The 26,975-nt window shown below is 42.0% G+C and overlaps 1 non-coding gene across 1 annotated transcript; it reads right to left on the reverse strand.

The window, feature by feature from the left end:
• Nucleotides 1-3,927: 3,927 nt before the first annotated feature.
• Nucleotides 3,928-3,989, reverse strand: LOC112441260 (U7 small nuclear RNA). Its single transcript, XR_003029197.1, has one exon. It is a non-coding gene; the product is annotated as a U7 small nuclear RNA (small nuclear RNA).
• Nucleotides 3,990-26,975: the final 22,986 nt, after the last annotated feature.

The following is a 26,975-nucleotide window of genomic DNA, read 5'->3' on the forward strand; positions in this document are numbered from 1 at the left end:
TTCTGTTCATATATTTAGCACATTTTTCTCTTAGGTTATTTTCTTTCTTTCTTATCAATCTTTAAAAGCTTTTATATTTACAAGGAAAATTGACTCTTTGTTATATTCACCCCATACCTGTTCATCTTTTCTCTTCTGGCTTTTAGATTTCCTATAATGCTTAAAGCATGTGTCTCCCATACTCTTAAATATATAAGTATGTTCTCCTGAATATTTTTTAAATATTTTCTTTCTTACATTTGGATATTTAATCTATCCAGAATTTAATTTTATACAAGGCACGAATAAGAGGCTAACTTACTTTCGGCATAACCAATTATCCCAGTATTATTTTTCAAACTAACTAACAAGTTCCCAACAGAATTTAAAATACCACTTTTGTCTTATATCAACTTTTTGTATATATTTCACTCTTCCTCTTCACTCTCTTTCTTTTTATAGATTAATTGCTGAACTCTTGTTAAAATCCTTGTTTTGATTAAAGCCAAAGTTCCTGCATACAGGAACATATACATATTCCTGTAACTACGCATATGATTCAACTGCTCAGCTGTCTAGACATGTTCACTGAAAATGTGCTGTGGTGTTCCCTGAAGCCCTGGGAACTGCACATCACCACGCAGCTCCTCTCAGAATAATGCCAGTGTGGTTTTCCGTCTCACCTCTACGTGGGCTCTTTCTACAGACTAATCCTTTCTAAATGTGATTTAATTAACCAGGAAGATGTTTGAAGGAAAGCAGATAAAACAGAAAAGTCTGGTTGTGCCTAACAGTGGGTGCTATTTCAATAAGGACACCGAGCAGGCACACATGCATTAACATGTCAATTCATTCAATACTGAGCACCTACTATATAACAGGTACTACCCTAGACATTGGGTATACAATCATAGTCAGAAGTCCTGGCCCTCATGAGGCAAGAAGGAGGAGACAGAAAATAAACACATTATTTTCTTTTTTGAGACAGAGTGTCACTTTTTCACCCAGGCTGGAGTACAGTGGTGTGATCACAGCTCACTGCAGCCTTGACCTCCCAGGCTCAAGTGATTCTCGAGACCTCAGTCCCAGGCCTGAGTAGCTGGGACTACAATCTTGCACTACCATGCCCAGATAATTTTTGTATTTTTTGTAGAGATGGGATTTCACCATGTTGGCCAGGCTGGTCTTGAACTCCTGGGCTCAAGCAATCCACCTACCTCAGCAGACTGGTGATCTCTAAGTGGTGGGATTATAGGCGTGAGCCACAGTACCTGACATATATATATATAAACATTCCTTAAAAACTTTATTTTTAACTGGGATATAACCAATACAAACTTAAGAACAGTTTAATTAACTTTTACGTATTTGTAACCGATACCCATATCAAGATAGAGAAAGGATATTTTCAGCCTTTCAGAAGGTTTCCTTGTTTCCCTTCTAAAAGTAATAAGCCTCCAAAGATAACTATTATTCTGATTTGTATCAGTATATATTAGTTTTCTGAGTGAAAGAGCCAGACACAAAACACTACATTCCATACAATTAATGAAATTATATATAAGAAAACCAGTAATGGTATTATATGGGAAGTACTGTTTTGTGTTGGCTTCTTTCACTCAAAATTTTACCTGCGATTCGCCATGTAGTTGCACATAACTGAAATTTATTTTTCGTTGTATTATATTCTGTATTATAAATATGCCATAATTTTTTTATTGTTCTCCTGGACATTTTATTGCTTCCAGTTTGGGGATATTGGGAATAAAGTTGCTATGAACATTCTTATACATATATATAACTGATCACATTACTAATTTCTCTGAACTCAGGAGTGAATTGGCTGAGTCAATTATATATTTTTTATATAGAAATTTACATTTTTTATTAGAAATTAAGAGTGAATTGGCTGAGTCAATTTTAAATATACATATACATTCTTGTGTATAGAAAGAATTCATATAGAAAATATATAAAGAACTTCCATAGATCAATAAGAAAATGATAGACAACACAACTTCTTAAAAATGTAGGCAAAACGCTTGAACACAATAATGTCTTCACAATACAGGCTATACAAATGGCCACAAAGCACATGAAAAGGTGCTAATTGAAATGTGCACATTAAAACCACAGTTGAATACCACTACCCCAGATCACCAGAATGGCTAGAATTAAAAATGACTTGTCAGTTTCAAGGGTTGGCAATGATTTGGAGCAGTTTGGAATCTCATACATTGCTGGTAGGATTGTAAATTGGCACAACCATTTTGGAAAATTGTCCTATCTATTAAAGCCAAAATAAGCATGTCTTACAGCCACGTAGTAAAAAAAAATTTTTAATTAAAAAACAAATAGTATATTAGAGGTCTAAGTACTGTGAAAAATAAAGGAAAGAAGGAAAATAAAGAGTGTGGAGAAAGGGTAGTGATATATCTTCAGTTAATTGGCATTTGCTACTTGCCAGGTCTAGTATAAGTAGTGGAGGATATAAAAGAGGAATAAGATAAGATGTCTCCCCTTAAAGAGTCCCCCCAAAAAGATGGGCATGTAACCAACTAAATGTGTATCATAAGATGAGTGCTCTTGTCTCTACTAGGGGCATGCTATGAGAAGACACTAGGAAGGACTGGAAAATTATGACTGGGTCAGTCCATCTCAACTCTGAAACTGAGCGGTGGAGCACATGAGGAAGATAGGAAGACGGCAGAGCTTCAAGAAGGGAAATTGGGGCCAGGCACAGTGGCACACACCTGAAGTCCCAGCACTTTGGGAGACCGAGTCAGGCAGATTAGTTGAGGTCACAAGTTCGAAACCAGCCTGGGCAACATGGTTAACCCTGTTTCTACTAAAAATACAAAAAGTAGCTGGATGTGGTGGTAGGCGCCTGTAATCCCAACTACTCAGGAGGCTGAGGCAGGGGAATCACTTGAACCCAGGAGGCAGAGGTTGCAGTGAGCCAAGATCACGCCACTGCCACTCCAGCCTGGGTGACAGAGCAAGACTCCTGGGGTTGGGAGTGGTGGCTCTCACCTGTACTTTAGGAGGTGAGGCAGAGACAGGAGGATCACTTAAGCCCAGGAGTTAGAGACTAGCCTGGGCAACATGGCGAGACCATGTCTCTAAAAAAAAATTAAAAAAAAAAAGCCCTGCGTGGTGGCACGCCTGTAGTCCCAGCTACTCAGAAAGCTAAGTGGGAAGATGGTTTGAGCCTAGGAGGTTGAGGCTGCAGTGAGCCATGATTGCACCACTGCACTCCAGCGTGGGTGACAGAGCAAGACTCTGTATCAAAAATAAAATAAAATAAAATTTTAAAAAGGGAAATTGAAGGCATGAAGCCAGAGATAAAGTAGCTGAGTCTATGGGACCATGAGGGCTCGTATATCTTAGTGGTTAAGAGCTCAGACAGGATGCAGACTACTTGAGCTAACATCCTGGCTGTGCCACTTACTGTGTGACCTTCAGTACATACCTCAACCTCTCTGTGCCTGTTTCCTCCTTTATAAATGTAGTACCCCCTTCACAGGGTTGTTCTGAGGAGTACACGAATTAACACCTGTAAAACAAATGGCAACTGGCACATAGGAAAGGCATTATTACTACATTGAAGATGAATGTGCTTCCTGGGTTACATAGCATGCTTCTTATACAAATTCAACTTTATAGCAATTGATCCATACTCACATGCAATACTTATTTTAAAAGGCCGGAATTCTGTATTAATAATGAGAACACAAAAGCAGCAAGTATGCAGCAAGACCAGGGTGCTGTCAACAGGAAGCCATTTTATTTTCAGTCTTCAGTTGTCTCAGTTACCACTTGAATCTGGATCAGTCAGTACATGGGATATCAGTTTAATTTGTGCTTTTCCATTCTTTGTTGCCATCTAATAATGTCTAGAAAGGGACTCAAGCAAAGGTCAGTGATAAAAGGTAGCCCACACTTTTTGGGGGCAGTCTAGTTTTCACCAGAAAACCCACTAGGCAAATTCTAAAAGAGCCTTGACTGTGGAAGCTGAGGCTTTGATGGCTTAATTTGGATGCCAAGAGTTTTGTTTCATTCATGTCCGTGTGAAGAGACCACCAAACAGGCTTTGTGTGAGCAATAAAGCTTTTAATCACCTGGGTGCAGGCGGACTGAGTCCGAAAAGAGAGTCAGCGAAAGGAGATAGGGGTGGGGCCGTTTTAGGGGCTTTTGAGCCAGGGTGAGCCAGGAGAAGGAATTTCACAAGAGAATGTCATCAGTTAAGGCAGGAACAGGCCATTTTCACTTCTTTTGTGGTGGAATGTCATCAGTAAGGCAGGAACCAGCCATCTGGATGTGTACGTGCAAGTCACAGGGGATATGATGGCTTAGCTTGGGCTCAGAGGCCTGACATTTCTGTATTCTTATATTAATAAGAAAAATAAAACAAAATAGTAAAGTGTTGGGGCGGCGAAAATTTTTAGATGTAGTATGGAGAGATAATGGGTGATGTTTCTCAGGGCTGCTTCGAGCGGGATTACGGGTAGCGTGGGAACCTAGAGTGGGAGAGATTAAGCTGAAGGAAGATTTTGTGGTAAGGGGTGATATTGTGGGGTTGTTAGAAGAAACATTTGTTGTGTAGAATTATTAGTGATGGCCTGGATACGGTTTTGAATGAATTGAAAAAACTAAACAGAATAAGAGAAGGAGAAAAACAGGTATTAAAGGACTAAGAATTGGGAGGACCTAGGACATCTAATTAGAGAGTGCCTAAGGAGGTTCAGCATAGCCTTGCCAGCAAAGATTATTTATTTACTTTAAGAGTGGCGGTTTGGGTATAGCACCAGGAGATATCAGCTGTGATTGGAGAAACAGTGTAAACTGGCAGTGTAAACAAGAGCAGGGCATTTATGAGTAGTTGAGAACGGTGAATAGGAGTATGACTAGACAGAAAATAGTAGGGATGACAAGTTTTTTGGGGGCACAGTCTAAGTTGGTCTGGTGTCTGGGATGAGACTGGGGCCTAATAAAAAGGAGCATCTCTTCAGGAGCTCAAATGGGCTGTACCTTGTAGCATTCTGAGGACAGGCCTGAATTCTGAGAAGGGAAAGTGGTAAAAGTATTGTCCATTCCTTTTTAAATTGGTGGCTGAGCTTGGTGAGGTGTGTTTTTAAAAGACCTTTAGTCCATTCTACTTTTCCTGAAGACTGAGGACTGTAAGGGATATAAAGGTTTCACTGAATACCAAGAGCCTGAAAAACTGCTTGGCTGATTTGACTAATAAAGGCTGGTCTGTTATCAGACTGTATAGAGGTGGGAAGGCTAAATTGAGGAATTACGTCTGATAGAAGGGAAGAAATGACTGTGGTGGCCTTCTCAGACCCTGTAGGAAAGGCCTCTACTTATCCAGTGAAAGTGTCTACTTAGACTAACAGGTATTTTTGTTTTCTGACTCAGGGCATGTTGAGTAAAGCCAATTTGCCAGTCCTGGGCGGGGGCAAATCTTCGAGCTTGATGTGTAGGGAAGGGAGGGTGCCTGAATAATCCCTGAGGAGTAGTAGAATAGCAGATGGAACACTGAGAAATTGTTTCCTTGAGGATAGATTTCCACGATGGAAAGGAAATGAGAGGTTCTAAGAGGCGGGCTAGTGGCTTCTACTATAGCATAGCCTGCCTTTGCTGGTGTGTGGCCATTAGGCCTGGTGGAACTGCCATCAATAAACTAAGTGTGATCAGGGTAAGGAACAGGAAAGAAGGAAATATGGGGAAATGCGGTGAATGTCAGGTGGATCAGAGATAGAGTCATGGGGGTCAGGTGTGGTATCAGGAATAACGTGGGAGGCTGGATTGAAGTATGGGCCGGGAACAATGGTAATTGTGGGAGACTCAACAAAGAGTGAGTACAGCTGAAGGAGCCAGGGAGCAGAAAGTATATGCGTCAGGTGTGAGGAAGAAAATAGATTTTGGAAGTTATGAGAACTGTAGAGAGTGAGTTGAGCACAGTTTGTGATTTTAAGGGCCTCTAAAAGTACTAGGGCAGTGGTGGCTGCCACACACAGACTTGAGGGCTAGGCAAAACAGTAAGGTCAAGTTGTTTGGATAAAAAGGCTACAGGGCGCGGTCCCAGTTCTTGTGTAAGAATTCCAACTGCACAGCTCTGCACTTCGGCTGTGGGTAATGAAAAGGGTTGGGGTGAGTCAGAGCTAGGGTGGGGGCAGTCTCTAAAGCTGTCTTCAAGGAATGGAAAGAGGAGTGGGGAAAGGATTTAGGATCTATGGGTCCAGCTAGGTTTCTTTTTGCGAGTTTATATAATGGTTTTGTTAGGATGGCAAAACCAGGTATCTAAAGTCGAAAGTATCTAACCATGCCTAGGAAGGAAAGGAGTTATTGTTTTGTAGAAGGTGTTGGGGTTTGAGAGATCAGCTGGACATGATCGGCAGGGAGAGCATGTGTGTTTTTATGAGAATTATGCTGAGATAGGTAACAGATGAGGAAGAAATTTGGGCTTGACTGAAGTAATGGGGGCTGTCTGTGAAGACTTGTGGCAGTACAGCCCAGGTAATTTGCTGAGCCTGATGGGTGTCAGGGTCAGTCCAAGTGAAAGCAAAGAGAGGCTGGGATGAAGAGTGCAAAGGAATAGTAAAGAAAGCATATTTGAGATCTAGAACAGAATAATGGGTTGTCGAGGGAGGTATTGAGGATAGGAGAGTATATGGGTTTGGCACCACGGGGTGGAGAGGCAAAACAATTTTGTTGATAAGGCGCAGATCCTGAACTAACCTGTAAGCCTTGTCTGGTTCTAGGACAGGTAAAATGGGGGAATTGTAAGGAGAGTTTATAGGCTTTAAAAAGCCATGCTTTAGCAGGCGAGTGATAACAGGCTGCTACCTTAAATCCTTTTAAAGTGTGCTATGGGATGGGATATTGGCATTGAGCGAGGTAAGGGTGATTAGGTTTTAATGAGATGGTAAGGGGTGCATGATCGGTCGCCAAGGAGGGAGTAGAGGTATCTTATACTTGTGGGTTAAGGTGGGGGAATACAAGAAGAGGACGCAAAGGAGGCTTTGGATTGGGAAGAAGGGCGGCAATGAGATGTAGCTGTAGTCCAGGAATAGTCAGGGAAGCAGATCACTTAGTTAAAGTGTCTCGGCCTAATAAGGGAACTGGGCAGGTGGGGATAACTAAAAAGGAGTGCTTAAAAGAGTATCGTCTAAGTTGGCACCAGATTTGGGGAGTTTTAAGAGGTTTAGAAGCCTGGCCATCAATACCCACAACAGTTATGGAGGCAAGGGAAACAGGCCCTTGAAAAGAAGGTAATGTGGAGTGCATAGCCTCCGTATTGATTAAGAAGGGGACGGACTTACACTCCACTGTGAGAGTTACCTAAAGCTCGGCGTCCGTGATGGTCTACGGGGCTTCTGAGGTGATCGGGCAGCGTCAGTCTTCAGCCGCTAAGCCGAGAAGATCTGGGAAGGAGTCAGAGAGCCCTGGGCCAGAGTTCCAGAGGCTCTGGGAGTGGCTGCCAGGTGAGTTGAACAGTGCGATTTTCACTGGGGTCCCACACAGATGGGACGCGGCTTAGGAGGAATCCTGGGCTGCGGGCATTCCTTGGCCTAGTGGCCAGATTTCTGGCACTTGTAGCAAGCTCCTGGGGGAGGCGGGCCTGGAGGAACGCCTGGCCACTGCGGTTTAGGTGTTTGGAAGTTCTTGTGTGCTCGAAATGTGGCTGGGGTTTGTCTCATGGTGGAGGCAAGGAATTGCAACTCAGAAATGTGTTGCTACTTGGCTGCCTCTACTCTGTTATTGTACACCTAGTAGGCGAGGTTAATTAAGTCCTGTTGTTGTGTTTGAGAGCCAGAATTTAATTTTTGGAGTTTTACTTAATGTCGGGAGCAGATTGGGTAATAAAATGTATATTGAGAATAAGATGGCCTTTTGACCTTTTAGGGTCTAGGGCTGTAAAGCATCTCAGGGTTGCTGCCAAATGAGCCATGAACTGGGCTGGGTTTTTATATTTGATGAAAAAGAGCCTAAACGCTATCTGATTTGGGATAAAGAAAAAGGAGCATTAACTTTAACTATGCCTTTAGCTCCAGCCGCCTTTTTAAGAGTAAATTGCTGGGCAGGTGGGGGAGGGCTAGTCACGGAACGAAACTGTAAGCCGGACCAGGTGTGAGGAAGGGAGGTGATAAAAGGATTATAGGGTGGAGGAGCGGAGGCTGAGGAAGAATTGGGACCTAGCTCAGCCTGGCAAGGAGGGGAGAGGTCAGATGGGTCTGTAGAAAAGGAAGATTAGAAAGACTCAGCGACGCTTGGGGTTGGGACTGAGGGGACAGGCGGGAGGGAAAGAAGGAAGATTTGGGATGAGTTGCGTCGGGAACAGAGACTAGGGAGGGACCAATGTGTAAAAGAATGCCTGGACGTCAGGCACTTCAGACCATTTGCCCATTTTATGATAAGAATTATTTAGATCTTGTAGGATGGAAAAATTGAAAGTGCCATTTTCTGGCTATTTGGAACTACTGTCGAGTTTGTATTGGGGTCAAGAGGCATTTCAGAAGAAAATAAGATGCTTAGATTTTAGGTCAGGCGAGAGTTGAAGAGGTTTTAAGTTCTTAGGAACACAGGCTAAGGGAGAAGAAGGAGGAATGGAAGGTGGAAGTTTGCCTATAGTGAAGGAGGCAAGTTTAAAGAGAAGCGTAGAGACATGGAGGGAAGGGGCTCGGGGGTTCTTACCCTCCAGAAAAGCAGGAAAGGGGTCAGGGCACGGAAATAAGGGGTTGGGGTGCAGAGATAAGAGGTCGGGATGTGGAAATAAGGGATTGGGGCACAGAGATAAGAGATCGGGGTGTGGAAATGAGGGATTGGGGCACAGAGATAAGAGGTTGGGTCATGGAAATAAGGGATTGGGGTGCAGAGATAAGAGGTCAGGGCATAGAAATAAGGGATTGGGGCACAGAGATAAGAGGTCAGGGCGCGGAAATAAGGGATTGGGAATTCTTGCCCCCTAGAAAAGCGGGACTTGCCGCTAAGGGTGAAGGAGAAGGTGTTGAGGGGTTCTTGCCTCTCCAGAAAAGCAGAGAAAGGGTAGAGACATGGAGAGAAGGGGTTGGGGTACTTGCCCCTCTCCCAGAAAAGTGGAACTTGCCACTAAAGGTGAAGGACCAAGGCAGGCGTCCCTGCATGGTCTGACACCTCTGAAACGTGGATGAATAATCAGAGAGGTGTCCCTGAAATGATTAAACACCAAGGGAAGGCTGCGTTCCCAGTCCGTGACTGGTGCTGGAGTTTTGGGTCCATGGATAAAACGTGTCTCCTTTGTCTCTACCAGAAAATGAAAGGAATTGAAATTAAGAGAAGGGAGAGATTGAAGTGTGGCGCCAAGATTGAAAGGAGAAAGAGGGTGAGGGATAGTGAGGGAGGTTGCAGAAGAGAGTAAAAAGAGGCCGCTTACTGGATTTGACATTGGTGAGATGTTTCTTGGGCTGGTTGGTCTGAGGACCTGAGGTCGTAGGTGGATCTTTCTCACAGAGCAAAGAGCAGGAGGACAGGGGATTGATCTCCCAAGGGAGGTCCCCCAATCTGAGTCACGGCACCAAATTTCATGCACGTTTGTGTGAAGAGACCACCAAACAGGTTTTGTGTGAGCAATAAAGCTTTTAATCACCTGGGTGCAGGTGGGCTGAGTCTGAAAAGAGAGTCAGCGAAAGGAGATAGAGGTGGGGCCATTTTATAGGATTTGGGTAGGTAAAGGAAAATTACAGTCAAAGGGGTTGTTCTCTGGCGGGTAGGAGTGGGGGTCACAAGGTGCTCAGTAGGGGAGTTTTTGAGCCAGGATGAGCCAGGAGAAGGAATTTCACAAGAGAATGTCATCAGTTAAGGCAGGAACAGACCATTTTCACTTCTTTTGTGGTGGAATGTCATCAGTTAAGGCAGGAACCGGCCATCTGGATGTGTACGTGCAGGTCACAGGGGATATGATGGCTTAGCTTGGGCTTAGAGGCCTGACATTTTGTTTTTGAGCACAGGTTAAAATATTTTAAGGGAATTATAATGATCCCACTGCAATGTGTAACCCATAGTTATGACAATAATATCCGGAAGCTTACAGAGGTTCAGTTTGTTACACAAAAGAGAATCTTATGTTATGCATTTATGCATAGACCTGGAGTATTGGGATTGGTATAAAATAGTGGTTCTCATAATGTGGTCCCCAGACCAGCAACACCAGTGTCCCCTGGAAATTTGTTAGAAATTTTAATTCTCCAGTGGCCCTAGGCCTAAGACTTCAGAAACTCTGGTGATGGGACTCAACAATCTATATTTTCTGATACAGATTAAAGCTTGAGAGCCATTGCTTTAAAATAGTCCTTCCACAGTGTGGCGATTCCTCAAGGATCTAGAACTAGAAATACCCTTTGACCCAGCCATCCCATTACTAGTTATATACCCAAAGGATTATAAATCATGCTGCTTTAAAGACACATGCACACATATGTTTATTGCGTCACTATTCACAATAGCAAAGACTTGGAACCAACCCAAATGTCCAACAATGATAGACTGGATTAAGAAAATGTGGCACATATACACCATGGAATACTATGCAGCCATAAAAAAGGATGAGTTCATGTCCTTTGTAGGGACACAGATGAAGCTGGAAACCATCATTCTTAGCAAACTATCACAAGGACAGAAAACCAAACACCGCATGTTCTCACTCATAGGTGGGAATTGAACAATGAGAACACTTGGACGCAGGAAGGGGAACATCACACACCGGGGCCTATTATGGGGTGGTGGGAGTGGGGAGGGATAGCATTAGGAGATATACCTAATGTAAATGACGAGTTAATGGGTGCAGCACAACAACATGGCACATGGATACATATGTAACAAACCTGCACGTTGTGCACATGTACCCTAGAACTTAAAGTACAATAAAAAAAAAATGGTCCTTCCATTTTCCTATCACCTTTCTGTCTGGAGTGGAATGTGCTTCAGAAGGGATAGCCTCAGACCCCTTCCATTTCTTAGGGTCTTTTTTCCATCCCCTCCTGCCTGCATCAATTCCTGCTCAGCCCTAACTCTACTGGAAATGAAGTGTCAGGTCTCTCCAGAATTAGCTTCCTATTCAGATGGAGGGTCTACAAGATCAAGAAAGCTTTCTGTTGCTAATTTTGACTTCATCTCAAGGCAAAACTAATGTAATATTTTGCTATAAAACAAACAAATAAAAATATGCTTTTCCTAAAAGGGGAAGAATGAAAAAGAAGGAAATTGGTTCTGTCACAAAAGTTTATGGTTCAGTAAAGCTAAATCATCTGCCTGCTTTTATCGTATAGAAGTGAGTGTCAGTCTCCAGGTCTTGTTGAAGAGCAGCAGAAATGCATTCTGAAGCTTTGTTGATTTATGCCAATTTTGAGTTGCATTAAGTGAGGATAATTAGAGTAGGAGTAAAACTGTAAGTAATTCTCATAGTGTGGCCCCCTACCAGAAGCTTCTGGTAGGCATGCTTCAAAAAAAAGAGAGAAGAGAAGGACTCCTAAGCTGATCTCATCACCACACTCTTTAGGAGCTACTTAAATTTTACCAAGTAATTTTCAGTCACACATGCATCACTCTAAAACAATGAGCAAAGTTTTAGTTCAAAAAGAAAACTTTTAGATTCATAGGGAAGGGGGAGCTTCAACACTATCTGTAATATGGTCTTTCTGTGATAAGTATATTAAATATTTGCCAAAGAAATAAATTAAATTATTATAGAAATATTATAAATTACTATATATAAAGGAGACAGCCAAGTATAAAGGGGCCACCAGAGCATCTCCAACCAGCCTGCGCACTGGGAGAACGGGGTGGAGCCACGGAAGTTTACGCCATTTGTAGTCAGAAGGAGCCTGGCCCCTCCTGTTCCTGTGTGGAAACCTGGGATTCAATTGGTGAGGTGGAGAGCCTGTTAGCAGGGCTTCATCGCATTTTGCTGTGTTGTTTTTCCCTTTCAGCCAATACATTCTGTTCCTCTTCACCCTTTAAAGTGTCTGCAAGCCTAATCTTTGTCAGGCCTCTGAGCCCGAGCTAAGCCATCATATCCCCTGTGACCTGCACGAACACATCCAGATGGCCTGAAGCAATTGAAAAACCACAAAAGAAGTGAAAACAGCCAGTTCCTGCCCTAACTGATGACATTCCACCATAGTGATTTGTTCCTGCCCCACCCTAATGATCAATTGACCTTGTGACATTCCTTCTCCTGGACAATGAATCTCAGGAGCTCCCCACTGAGCACCTTGTGACCCCTGCCCACAAGAGAACAATCCCCTTTAACTGTAATTTTCCACTACCTACCCAAATCCTGTAAAGCTGCCCCACACCTGTCTCCCTTTGCTGACTCCTTTTTCGGACTCAGTCCGCCCGTACCCAGGTGATTAAAAAGCTTTATTGCTCACACAAAGCCTGTTTGGCAGTCTCTTCACACAGACACGCATAACAATCTTTCTTGGTTGTGTGACAAGAACCCAGTTTTTTCTACAACATAAATATATTTAATAATATACTGTACATACATATATAATAAGTTATTGTTAATAGAAATAAAACAACAGCTTGAAGCAAATATAACAAACACTGTCAACGTCTGGGCCTGCAGGATATCAACTGTTGCTTTTCTTTCATGACAGTGGATGGTGGGTGAGGCATGGAGGAGAAAGATATCCTATGATTCATCAGTAATAGTGGTTGTAAGGAGAGCTAAGGTGAGGAGCCCAAGAGAACAGAGCCAGAGGCTAAAGCCTCCTGGAAACTAGAACTGGAGAAACAAGAGGAAATCAGACCAGAAGCCCGCTAGGGTCAGGCTTGTGAACAGGAAAGCAAGTGGAATGAGATAGGAATAGATGAGATGAGGTGGCTCCACTCTAATATAGTTCTTGTGCCAAGTGAAGAACTTTGAGAAAATGAAACACAGTGGGTATAAATATGTGAATAAGGAACATGACATTTATTGAAGGCATAGTTTATGTTGGTCATTTGCTAGGTTCTATCAACTGCTAAAAGTGGAAATGAGTAATGTAATTATATTTGAGAGTAAAAGTAAAATGCTGTAAAGAAACAGTTTTGTTGGCATTTCAAGTCTCCTCAAAATTGATTGGAATGAACACAGATTGCTAGTAATCAGCCAATTAAGAAAATGTGTAGGAAAGAATTGATGAGAAATTATTATTTGAATAACAACACTTAGACAAGGGAAGTGTGTCATTTGTTAAGCTCTCATTAAGCCAAGCACTTTCCATGTGACATAAGCATTATTATTATCCCCTTTTGCAAACAGAGGTAATGAGCCTCAGACTACCCAAGGCCACACAGCTTCTAACTGGCAAAGTCAAGATTCAAAAACGGGAGCTAACTCTGAAGCCTAATTTTCTTAACCACTTTGACAGTGAATTGTCAAAGGACATTCTATTCATTTATATTTTTTTAAATTGCTGAACGTTATTATGTACCAGACATTTTTCAGGCACTGAGAATGCAGTGATGAATGTAGAATGAAATTTACTTTTTATTTAGAAATGATGAACCCTGTATGATATCTTCTCCATGGTACTGAAAATTTTAGAATTTGGTTAAAATCATACTTGAGAATAGAAAGAAAAAAAATTTAAACCAGAGGTAAGCACAGACCATACATTCGAAAATTTTGGCCTATTTTAGTGGCTCATGCCTGTAATCTCAACACTTTGGGAAGCCGAGGTGAACAGATTGCTTGAGTCCAAGAGTACAAGACCAGCCTGGCTAACATGGCGAAGATCCTATCTCTACCAAAAAAATATAAAGAAAAGAAAATTTTATCGATACAAAGCTGTGTTCTAAATGGAACTTAATGATACATAAATTGCTGGGTATCAAGGGAGAATATCCAGGACAGTTTAGGTTATATCGTTGTTTGGATTTTTTTAAACTTTTTGTTACATTAATTTTTTAATTTTATTTTAAGTCATATTCACTGAAGTATAATTTACATACATAATTATGTATAATTTTCATACAGTAAAATATGTATAATTTTCATACAGTAAAATTTATACTTTGCTGAGTGTTGGCAAATTAAGATGCAAACCACAAAATATAAACCATCTAAGGGGTTATGTCAGCAAGATAGCAGAATAGGAAGCGCCAGACTCTACTTCCCTGCGGGGAGATACTGAATCAACAAGAATACATAAATCAATTCCCTTTATAAGAAAACCAGAAACAAGTTAGGAGGTTCCTGCACTTCAAGGGAAGGCAAAACCAGCCTCACTAAAGCCAGTAGAAAAACTCATGGCACTCACGCACCATAGTCCTTTCTCCCATTTCAGTGTGAATGATCAAAAGAAAACTTCCAGCTACTGTCTTCTGCTTGGGGAGGGAAAGAGAAGGCTAGACAGTACATCCAACATTCAGACTCTTTAGGGGGCTGGTCAAGGGACTGGTTTCTGTCTTGCCTGAATCTAAGTGCAGACAGAAAAGAGTGTCAGGTTGAAGGCTGCTAAGAACAAAGGTGAAGGTTTGCAGCACTCACTTGATGTACTTGCTCCTCCTGGCTCATTGTAAAATAAGTAGGAGAAAACCACCAACTCCTGGCTTTTCCCTGGGGAGGAAAATTATTGGAGCATGTGTTCAATGTTCTGTTTTTTCAGGGAGCTGCCAAGGGATTGGTTTCTGTCTCACCTGTCTCAGAGCACTGACAGGACCTGACAATATAGAGATGTAGGGACCACTGACAACAAAAGAATTGGGCAGCTTGATACTGCTTAGGAGGACCTGTGGTATAGCAGACAGAGGGCAACACAGCTCCATAGCCTCCTCGTTGGGGTAGAAAGAGAAGAATTCCGTGTATGTCCATGTTCCAACTATTCTGGGAGCTGCCCAAGACACTGGTTTCTGTATCCCTAGTCTCACAGCACTGACAGGACCTGGAATATGCTAGAAGCCTGGAGGTTGCTAAAACCAAAAGAGAATGGGGCAGCTTGAAGCAGCTCCAGAAAATCTTCAGTGTTGCAGACAGACACCAGAGGGAGCAAGAGATTGTGAGCTCCTCCAAAAATAAACTGGCAAATCCCTCTAATTCAGAATTTATGTGCTCAAATACAGAGATAATGCACCCACAGAAAAAGTTTGGGAGACCCCCAGAATCTCTAGCTGGGATAATTGGTGAGGGTATTTTCCTGTTCAAAGTCAGCCCATGAAGACTGGGAGAGGTGGCTGTTTTTTCAAATGTGTAGATCCCAACACAGTTACAAGGCATACAAAGAAACAGAAAGCCTGGCCCAATCAAAGGAACAAAATAAACCTCCAAAAAATGATCCTAAAGAAACAGAGGTATATGAATTGCCTGAAAAAAGTCCAGATGTTATAAAGATGCTTAAAGAGCTCAAGAAAGTGATACATGAACAAAATGAGAATGTCAACAAAGAGAAAATATAAAAAAGATCCAAACAAAAATTCTGGATCTGCAGAATGCAATGTGAAGTTACAGTGGAAAGATCTTCCTCTATGAAGGAAGTGGGCCCTCACCAGGCACCAAATCTGCTGGCACCTTGATGTTGGACTTCCCGATTTCCAGAACTTTGAGAAACAAATTTCTGTTGTTTATGAGCAACACAGTCTAAGGTGTTTTGTTATAGTAGCCCAACAAATTAAGATAAGGGGTTCGACAGCAGACTTAGTCAAGCAGAAGAAAGAATCAGTGAACTCAAAGACAGATAAAATAGACTTTAAGTCAAAAATCATGACAAACGACAAAGAAGGACATTATTTATTGATAAAAAGGTGAATTCACCAGCAAGATAAACAGCTATAAACATATATGCAACCAACATCCAAGGACCCAATTATATGAAGCAAACATTGATAGAAGTGAATAGGGAAATAGCAGTACAATAACAGTGGGAGATTTCAATACTCAACTTTTAAAAATGAGAAAACGTTATTCACATGCAAAAAATGTAATTAGACCCTTATCTTATACCATACACAAAAATCAACTCAAAATGGATTAAAGACTTATATATATATATATATGACCTGAAACTACAAAAACTCTAGAAGAAGACATAGGGGAAAACCTTGATAACATTGGTCTTGACATTGATTTCTTGGATATGACCCTAAAACCACAGGCAACAAAAGTAAAAATAGACGAGTGAGACACCATCAAACTAAAATGCTTCTGTGTAGCAAAGGAAGCCATCAACAGAGTCAACCTGTGGAATGGGAGAAAATATTTGCAAACCATATATCTGATAAGGGATTAATATCCAAAATATATAAGAGACTCTTACAACTCAATAGCAAAAATAACTGATAACCCATTTTTTAAAAAAATTGGGCAAAGGACAGAATAACCATTTCTCCAAAGAAGACATACAAATGGCCAACAGGTATATGAAAAGATGTTCAACATCACTAATTATCAGAGAAATGCAAATCAAATCTACAATGAGATATTACTGCACACCTGTTAGGATAGCATCATTAAATAAAACGGAAAATAACAAGTGTTGACAAGGATGTGAAGAAGTTAGAACTTTAATATACTGTTTGTGGGGATGTAAAATTGCGCAGCCACTGTGGACAAGAGTTTGAAGATTCCTCAAAAATTAAAAATAGAACTACCAAGTGATCCAGCAATACCACTTTTGAATGTTTATTCAAAACAACTGAAAATAGGATGTATTTGCACTCCCATGTTCAATGAAGCATTATTCATAACAGCCAAGATGTAGAAATACCCTAAATGTCCATCGACAGATGGATGGTTAGAGAAGATGTATTAGCCAGGTGCGGTGACTCACGCCTGTAATCTCAGCACTTTGGGAGGCTCAGGTGGGCAGATCGCTTGAGGCCAGGAGTTTGAGACCAGCCTGGCCAATATGGTGAAATCCCATCTCTACTAAAAATACAAAATATAGCCAGGCATGGGGGCACGCGCCTGTAATCCCAGCTACTCAGGAGGCTGTGGTACCAGAATCGCTTGAATCTGGAAGGCGGAGGTTGCAGTGAGCTGAGACTGAGATTGTACCACTGCACTCCAGCTTGGGTGACAGAACAAGACTCTGGAAAAAAAAAAAAAAAGAGAGAAAAGAAAAAGAAAGAAAGAAGGAAGGAAGGAAGGAAAAATGTATTATAGGCTGGGTGTGATGGCTCACGCCTGTAATCCAAGCAATTTGGGAGGACAAGACAGGCAGATTACCTGAGGTCAGGGGTTCGAGACCAGCCTGGCCAACATGATGAAACCCCATCTCTGCTAAAAATATGAAAATTAGCTGGGCGTGGCGGCAGGCGCCTGTAATCCTAGCTACTTGGGAGGCTGAGGCAGGAGAATTGCTTGACCCCGGGAGGCAGAGGTTGTAGTGATAGTGAGCAGAGATGGTGCCCCTGTACTCTAGCCTGGGCAACAGAGTGAGACCCTGTCTCAAAAAAAGTGAAAATGTAGTATATAGGGGTGTGTGTGTGTGCGTGTGTGTATATATATATATATACACATAAAGATATATTATTCAGCCTTAAGAAATAAGGAAATCCTGTTAGAAATCCTAACCTTGAGGAAATCATGCTAAATAAAATCAAACTTTAGGCACCTTGAGGAGATCATACTAAATAAAATAAACCAGTATTAGCGGACAAATATTAAATACCACATGATTCCACTCAGATGAGGTATCTAAAATAGTCAAACTCACAGAAGCAGAAAATATAACAATGGTTGTGCCAGGGTCTCAGAGGAAGGAAAAAATGCAAAGTTGCATTTCAGTGTGCCATGGTCTGAATGTTTGTGTCCCACCCCCAAAATTTCTTTGTTGAAATCCTAATCCCCAAGATGATAATATTGGGGATTAGGAGGTGATTCGGTCTTGAAAGCAGGGCCCTCATGATTGGGGTTAGTGCCCTTATATGAGAGACCCTCTTCCCCTCTGTGAGGACATAGCAAGAAGGTGTTATCCATGAACCAGAAACTGGGCCATCACCAAACACCAAATCTGTCAGCACCATGATCTTGAACTTAGCCTCCAGAACTGTGAGAAATACATTTCTATTGTTTATAAGCCACCCTAAGATATTTTGTTGTAGTAGCCTAAACAAATTAAGATAAGGGGTTCAACAGTAGACTTGATCAAGCAGAAGAAAGAATACAGTTTAACCCAGCATCGAAACTTCATGTGACACCCAAGCATTGCTTCAACAACCTAGGCCATATTGTCCTCCGGTAAACATCATGTGCTAGATTAAAGGAAGACATAGCCATTTCCATTATCTCAGAAAATTCCTTTCGCCCTTTTGCATCAGTCCCTGTCTCCCACTCCCAGCCCCTGGAGACCATTGATGTGGACATTTGTACTTTCTAGAATGTCACATAAGTAAATTAGACAGTATATAACATGTTATGTCTGAATTCTTACCAGTAATATGTTTTTAAGATTCTTTCCTATGGTTGCATGTACGTGGTTTGTTTCTTTTAATTGCTGAGTAGTATTCCAGTTTGTTTTGACTTTCTCAAGAATTCGATTGAAGTCCAATATGTAACGCTATACCAAACATCTGTAATTCATGTTCCCGCAAAACAAACACGATACCTAAGAAACAGAAGTGATATGGAAACACAAGAATTTCTGATGGAAGTAAATATCCAAAGTCAGGCTGCTTTGTTGTTGGATGATTCTGTTTTGTTGATTCTGCACACTTTTCTTTCAAGGGCTGTGGTGGATTGAGGAGGTTACTCTTGAAAACCAACTTTTCTCCTTCCAAGGCAGGGATAGCACCAATGTGTGCTGTCTATTGTTTAGTGAAATAAAACTCTAGCTTACTAATGGAGGAGGGAAAAGAGCAAATTATAAACCTCTCATCCAAGTTACTGGTTCTCGAACCTGCCTAAGTATCAATTTCCCATTAGAAACTTAAAATATAAACACATGCCAATCTCCACCCTTGACTTTGACATTGGAATCCTCAGGTTGGCACTAAAGTGTGAGTGTTTGAGATGTAGTTCTGGCCGAGCATGGTGACACTCACATGTAGTCCCAGCTACTCAGGAGCTGAGGCAGGAGGATCACTTGAGCCCGGGAGTTTGAGTCTGTAGTGTACCATAATCAGGCCTGTGAATATCCACTGCATTCCAGCCTAGGCAACACAGAAACACTCTGTCTCTAAAAATATATATAAATAAAAAGAAAAAAAGAAAACATAGACCTCTGGTGATTGGTTCCAATGAATAATCAAAGTTGAGAAATCCAATATTTGAAGCTTTTCTTGATTCTGACAACTTGAATTCTCTAGTTAGAACAAATTCAAGCTTCAATTTTTCTCATCTCTTTTCTGCTCTTTTCCCAAGGTGGAACAAAGACTGAGATAGGTCATTTTAGAGAAGCCTTTGATGCCACATCCACATTTTGTAGAACTAGGTTCAGGAAGGTGGGACCCAGAACTCAAAAGAGTCCTGGGAAATCCCTCTGCTGCATCCTTTCAGAGGAAAGGTGAGTAAGGAGCCAATAGTAGGCATGAAAGAAAGATTGAGGTCAACCTACTGGTTCACTTTTTTTTTTTTTTTTTTGAGACAGAGTCTCACTCCAACATACAGGCTGGAGTGAAAAGGCAAAAATCTTGGCTCACTCTGCAACCTCTCCCTCCCAGGTTCAAGTGATTCTCGTGTCTCAGCCTCCTGAGTTGCTGGGATTACAGGTATGCACCACCGCATCTGGCTAATTTTTGTATTTTTAATAGAGACAAGATTTTGCCGTGTTGACCAGGTTGGTCTTGAACTCCTGACCTCAAGCGATCCAGCTGCCTCGGCCTCCCAAAGTGTTGGGGTTTCAGGCGTGAGCCACTGCGCCCAGTCTGGTTTACTTTTGAGCATAGCACACCACTCAGAGCGGTAGGTACCACGTAACATTATGAAGTATAACTAAGGCTGTATGACCAAACTGCTGGACTAAAAAATGACCAATTCAGTATTTAGGTCAGCTTAAGGACATGATGATAGAAGCTCTATAACTAACCTTCTTTATTTCTCTATAGATTATACAAAGATAGTCACTAAACTTGTCTGAACTATTATGCAATGAAAAGGAGTTTATGTGTTGTCTACAAATAGACACAGCTTATTTTTCCACTGTCTTAATTTTATTACGAAGAATTTCGATCATTGTAGAGGAAATGAAACCCAGACACATAATGTATTACTGTAAGCGTAGTAAATTCACAGTAAAATAAGCTGACCGCATCTTCCTAAATAATGTGAAAAGCTCTAAGTCATACACTGAAGTAGGAAGAGTTCTTATTTTTTTCTTCCTCTTTTGCAAAAGTCAGAATGGTTTAGATTACATTCTCACACATTTTCACAGCTGGCGTATTTTAGGTGGGAATGACAATAATTGCTCAAACGACTGTTTAAAAAAAATTAGTGCAAAAGTTGCATCCGGTGGCCAAGATAGGGGTATGGGATGGGGGAAAGAGCACGTACAGGGCATGGAGCTGAGCGCCTCCTCTGCTTGCAGTCTCTTCAGAGCTGCTGCTCAAAGTGGTTTCCCGAGCAAAAGTCACCATGCTGATATAGACGTGTGACCTGCCATTGCGACCACAGATGACTAGCTCAAAGAGTGATCCCTCACCCAAGGCACTCGTGGTGGGAAAATAGTCTCTGGAACATGATCACGAAAGGTCTGCCCAACAGAGAGGCTCCACACTGAATAGTGACTGGTCAACCAATTGGATTCTCTCTCAGAGAAAGCTTGAACATGGGCATGTTGGTAAATCAATAGAGACAGAAATAGGATCAGTACAAGTCCACCTTAAAAGTTTGGTTACTCCTGGCCAGATGCTGTGGCTCATGCCTGTAATCCCAGTACTTTGGGAGGCCAAGGCAGGCAGATCACTTGAGGTCAGTAGTTTGAGACCAGCCTGACCAACATGGTAAAACCTGAACTCTACTGAAAATACAAAAATTAGCCAGGTGTAGTGGTGGGCACCTGTAGTCCCAGGTACTTGGGAGGCTGAGGGGTGAGAACCACTTGAACCCAGAAGGCAGGGGTTGCAGTGAGCTGAGGTGGCACCACTGCACTCCAGCCTGGGCAACAGAGCAAGACTCTATCACACAAAAAAAGTTAAGTCACTCCCACTAGGTATATGCCCAAAGGAAATGAAATTTGGATTTTGAAGAAGTATCTCCACTCCCATGTTCTTTGCAGCATTATTCACAATTGCCAAAATATAGAAACAACTTAAATGTCCAACAATGAATAAATGGATAAAGAAAATGTGCTAGGCAGGGCGTGGTGGCTCACGCCTGTAATCCCAGCACTTTGGGAGGCTGAGGCAGCCGGATCATCTGAGGTCGGGAGTTCGAGACTAGCCTGACCAACATGGAGAAACGCTGTCTCTACTAAAAATACAAAATTAACCAGGCATGGCGGTGCATGCCTGTAATCCCAGCTACTCAGGAGGCTGAGGCAGGAGAATCACTTGAACCCAGGAGGCAGAGGTTGTGGTGAGCCAAGATCAGGCCATTGAACTCCAGCCTGGGCAATGAGAGTGAAACTCTGTCTCAAAAATTAAAAATGTGAGATATATATATATATATATATGTATGTATATACACACACAGAAAGAGACACAACAGAATAGTACTCATCCATAAAAAAGCTTGCAACGACATGAATAAACCTGGAAGACATTGTGCTAAGTGAAATAAGTCAGACACAGAAAGACAAATACTGCATTATCTCACTTATATGTGGAATCTAAAAAGTCAGGTTCAGGGAAGCAGACAGTAGAATGGAGGCTGCCAGGAACTGGGGGATGGGGAATTGGGGAGATGTGGGGCAAAGGGTACAAACCTTTGGTTATGCAAGATGAATGAGTTTTTGAAATCTAATGTATAGCATCGTGACTACAGTTAATGATGCTGAATTGTCTACTTGAAATTTGCTAGGAGGGTAGGTCTAAAGTATTCTCACCACAGAAGAAAAGGAAGGAAAGAAGGAGGGAAATAGTAACTACAGGATGTGATAAATCAAGCTAATTAGCTTGAATGTGGTGATCATTTTTCAATATACACTCGTAGGAAACATCAAGTTGTACACCTTAAATATATACAATTCCTACTTTTAATTATACCTTTTATGGAAAAGAAGTTAAATCACTCCTTGAATAGAAAGTTAAAGTAGAAAGTAATGAGGCCCACTTATAGGAAGTCAATTAGCACAGGAAATTTTGATTATGAAGCAAGGCTGGGTGGAGGACGACTGCAAATATTGGAGGGGAGTAAAGGGTAAGAATGCGAGTGGAAACCTACTGACTATATGTCTAAATATTTAGAAGTTACGCATCAACTCATGCCCATGGCTCAGCTCTTATTCCCAACCGACAACCTGCAGCTTATTCCTCAGATGTGGCCCTCACAGACTAGAGGCCAAAGTTGTGTGAACTCCTCTGTCCCCACTTCCACTTTATCCCATCCCTTCACTACCTCTCACCTCCAGCCCCCAACCTCCAGGCCAGCAGCCTGTCAGTCCGAGTGTTAGTGTGGCTCTCTGAGGGCAAGACAGGCTGGAAGCTGTGCTCTGACACCACGGCATAACTAGACCTGCCCAAGCCTAGAATGGGAACTGACTAGTTCAAGTGCCCTATAGTGCATAGATGACCTTCCCCAATGCCTCGCTTTTCTGACATAAGATTTTCAGGTGGTTCTAAGCACCTGCCCAAACTACATGACCCCAGCAGGGAGGAGCAAGGGAACAAAGATATCTGGGTGAGCTCATCTGCATAGATGCCCACTTCATGTGATCTGAGGCAGACAATTTTAAACTTGATCCCCGCCAACCCCACCATCCATGTACACATATTGCCGCACTCTCAGCCTTGTCTGTACTGACTCTGTGGGCCAATGCAGCTTGTGCCTCCTTCTCCCATAATGCCATTCACTCAAAGGGGGAGCAAAATTTCAAAAACCTTCTTATGATACCAAATTTAAAAAGTGTTTTTTTTTTAATGTGTAAGACACTCTATAAAGTATGGGGCCCAGTCTGGGGGTCCTTCTTGCCCTGCTCCAAGGATGGCATGGCTGTGAGCCCACAGAGTTTCCACCGATCTTCCTCATATCTACAAGCATCCTCACCATGAACTCCCACTTTCCAGGTAACCCGGGGTTTCCCTGTGCCCAGCACTCGAAAATACCTAACTCCAGGACACTAGATCATGAGAAGGGAGACAAATCTCTCTACCTGTCTCCTACTCATTTTATTATATATACATGTATGTATACATGAAGCTTACACAGATATGTACAAATACACATATATGAATATACTTTTCATGATCCCCGCCATACACTGAGTTTCCAGTGAGAATACAGAAAAGATAATAGGCAATTTTAAGGCCAAAAAAAAAAAGGGTTGGGGGAGGCCATGCCCCTAACTCAAACCTGGAGCCAGGGAATACTTCTGAGATGAAGTGACATTTAAAATGAGACTTAAAGGTTGAAGAGGGAGTTAGCTGGGATGGGAGGAATGTCCTATACCAAGGCCAGAAAGGATAGAGAGCATCACATCTTCAAGGAACTGAAAGAATGACTGAAGCTGAGGCTGCAATGGGGTGGGGAGGTATGGAGGTGGGGGAGAGGAGAACGCGGGGCCACAGAGTGAGAGGCAGATGGGGTGCATGGCATCAGGACAGGTGGATGTTTATAAGCCATTCTGAAGAGTCTCAGTTGAATTCTGAAAGCCAAGTAGAACCATTGATGGGTTTTATTTTATTTATTTATTTTGAGATGGAGTCTTACTCTGTCCTGCCCAGACTGGCATGCAGTAGTGCGATCTCGGCTCACTGCAACCTCTGCCTGTCAGGTTCAAGCTGTTCTCCTGTCTCAGCCTCCCGACTAGCTGGCACTACAGGCGTGGGTCACCATGCCCGGCTAATTTTGTATTTTTAGTAGAGACGGGGTTTCACCATGTTGGCCAGGCTGGTCTCGAACTCCTGACCTCAGGTGATCCACTCGCTTTGGCCTCCCAAAGTGCTGGGATTACAGGCATGAGCCACTGACCCCAGCCATTGATGGGTTTTAAACAAGGGAGTGACATATTGTTCAATAAGGAGGAATTTACTAGATCCTTTTTTCTCTTTCCTGAAAAAATGATTAAGACTACTGGGTGACTTTGGCCTCTGGTGTATGTTTGCACTTTTGTCTAATGGGGAACTAATTTGGAATTATTTTTGATTAATAATAAAGGAAAACAATAGATCTGTCCTAAGTATAGAGTGAGAGGAAATGATATTTTGACCCCATGTAGATAATGTTCTAAATAAAATGAACTGATGAAAAACAACTTCTTGAAAACAAAAATATTTTAACATTCCATATTTCCTTTTTTTCATGTGTTTTGAGTCATCCATATAAATTTGTACTGAAAAACTTTATGCATTTCTTATCTGATTGATTGGTTCTTTCTACCTAGAAGGCGATTCTTTCTTGTTCAAACCCAGCCCAGATACTCGCACACTGCATAGGGATGGAGGAACAGTTTCTGTTTGCTTTTGGTCAATCATGAACTCCTACGTATCTTGTAAACATGTGAGATGTAACTTCAGGTATACTGGAGAATGAAAAGATCCATCCAGGTCTCAAAGACTTATGATCTAATTAGATCACAGGCAGAGGAGATAAAAAGACAGAGATGCTCGAGAGGTTAACAAAGCAGCTTTGAAGCAGATGTGAAATAACATCTCGAGCAAACTGGGAGTTAGAATTAGCATGTCTCAGTGTGTGTTTATCAGCAAAAGCTGCTAAAAAGTGCTGCAGAAAATGAAAAGGAAGGAATGAAGATTTTATTTCCCTATTATCCAAAGAGCCTGAAGGCAGATGGAAGTTATGGTCAGAACACGGGTTAAATGAGTCACAGTGTGGAGGAAGCCACGAACTTCCATGTAACCCACTCCCGTCCCTCAATTGTCGTCTTTTCTAAATCTGGGTAACCCTGCCATGGGATACACCCTCAGCTGAGATCCCCTGGATGGGACCCAGAAAGGGGAACAACCATGATTCTTTGTTGTAAAGTCAGTGCACAGAGCACGGCCACCTGAGCCACAAAAGCCTTCGGATACCATTCATTTCAGCTCAGTTTTGCCCATGCTGTCTTTTGTCCCTCCTGAGGCCTGCATTCTAGGAACACAAGTGACTCACATGAGATCTCCTTGAAGCAAATTTGTCCTTGCAGTGCTAACGTCCAGCAGTAGCCTAAAAATCCTGACAGTTTTACTTCTCTGGCAGCTAGAGGCGGAAAGTCACATTCTAAGAATATGAAGATTGAGGAAGTGAAGCAAGCTCAAATTGCCTCCAGGCCCCTCAGCAGGATCAGGGTGGTGGAGAGCTCCATTAACTTCAACCGGCAAAAGTAGTGGCGGCCTGAGAGAGCCTTAACCTTCATGTGAACTATAACTTTATTTAAAACTTGTTAGTTTTACTTACATTTTGATGTGTTCTATGTGTTAGAGTAAAAATAACCATGTTCTCTCAGTCTACAAAAGGTCCTCATAGGCAGTCTCTTTTATTTTATTTTATTTTATTTTTATTTATTTATTTGAGACAGAGTCTCGCTCTGTTTCCCAGGCTGGAGTGCAGCGGCCCGATCTCCACTCACTGCACCCTCCGCCTCCCAGGTTCAAGTGATTCTCGTGCCTCAGCCTCCCGAATAGCTGGGATTACAGGCACGTACAACTATACCCGGCTAAATTTTGTATTTTCAGTAGAGACAGAGTTTCACCCTGTTGCCCAAGTTGGTCTCGAACTCCTGGCCTCAGGTAATCTGCCCGCTTTGGTCTCCCAAAGTGCTGGGATTACAGGCGTGAGCCACTGCACCCAGGCAGTCTCATTTATTTTCAACAACCTGGATGTCTCTTTGTCCATGATCACTGGGGTTCACTTGACCATGTACTTTGGGGTTTTTCACACTGAGGATCATAATTTTCTTTCAGGCTTTCTTTCCTCAGTGATTTCTCTGCTATTTTGCTATTTCTCCTTAGCTTTTCTCTGAGTCTTCGCTAACTCTGTTAAGTTGTAGATATGTGCAGGACTACATGAAGTTTTAAAATAGTTTTTGAACAAGCAAGGAAAACACTCTTATTAGAAATATATATCAGTCATCTCCTATACCATGGAGTCAGTACATCAGAGTGGTTAAGAACATGAACTTTAGGATCACACAAAAGTCCACACCCTGATTCTATTTCTTACTGGCTGTGTTTCAAAGAAAATTCTTAACCTCTTCAAGCCATGGTTTTTTTCTCCTATAAAGTGAGCTTAATAATAGAATTACTATATCTGTCTGTTGAGAAGATCAGATGATATAGACATAACACACTCAGCACAGTGCATGGCGCATTGTGTGTGTTCCACAAATGTTAGCCATTAGTAATAAGACTGTAATTATTGAGGAATCAAAGAAAAGTAAAGAATGGATCCTTCTCTCAAGGGGAAAATGTTTTACTCGCCTCCATTAAGGTGGAGAAAAAGACAATTCTGCAAATAATCATAAAATATGAAGGGTATGTACTGCAAATCTGTTTTGCTTTGTTTGCCTGCAGAATATTCTCTCTTTTAGTAAAAGCACCCAATTTCTGTTCTGAGGACCTTTCCCTTCCTTGTCCCCCAGGATCATTGTGCTATGGGCTGTAAGTCTAGTCAGCCCTATGCTGCCCCACCAAGAGTGGCTGATGGCCTTAAGCCAAGAGAACACAGCTCTCTCTTCCTGGAGTTTCCCTCTTGGGTAGACTAGTATAAGATGGAAGCAGGAGAGCAGAATCATCTCAGTGGAGTGCCAGAGGAAGTCTGGGTTCCTGCTCCAATATATCAGGACTCTGTTGGATCCTGTCCTTCCTGATATCTAGGAGTTGAGCTTTACTTTCAATTCTGTGAACTCCCCAGCATCCTTAGCTAGAATTCAGTTCTACTACTTGCATTCAAAGAACCCCAAAAGATACAAAATGGAATTAAAACCAAAATAGAAGAG

The sequence above is a fragment of the Pan paniscus genome, chromosome 9, assembly GCF_029289425.2.
Source record: "Pan paniscus chromosome 9, NHGRI_mPanPan1-v2.0_pri, whole genome shotgun sequence".
NCBI lineage: Eukaryota > Metazoa > Chordata > Mammalia > Primates > Hominidae > Pan > Pan paniscus.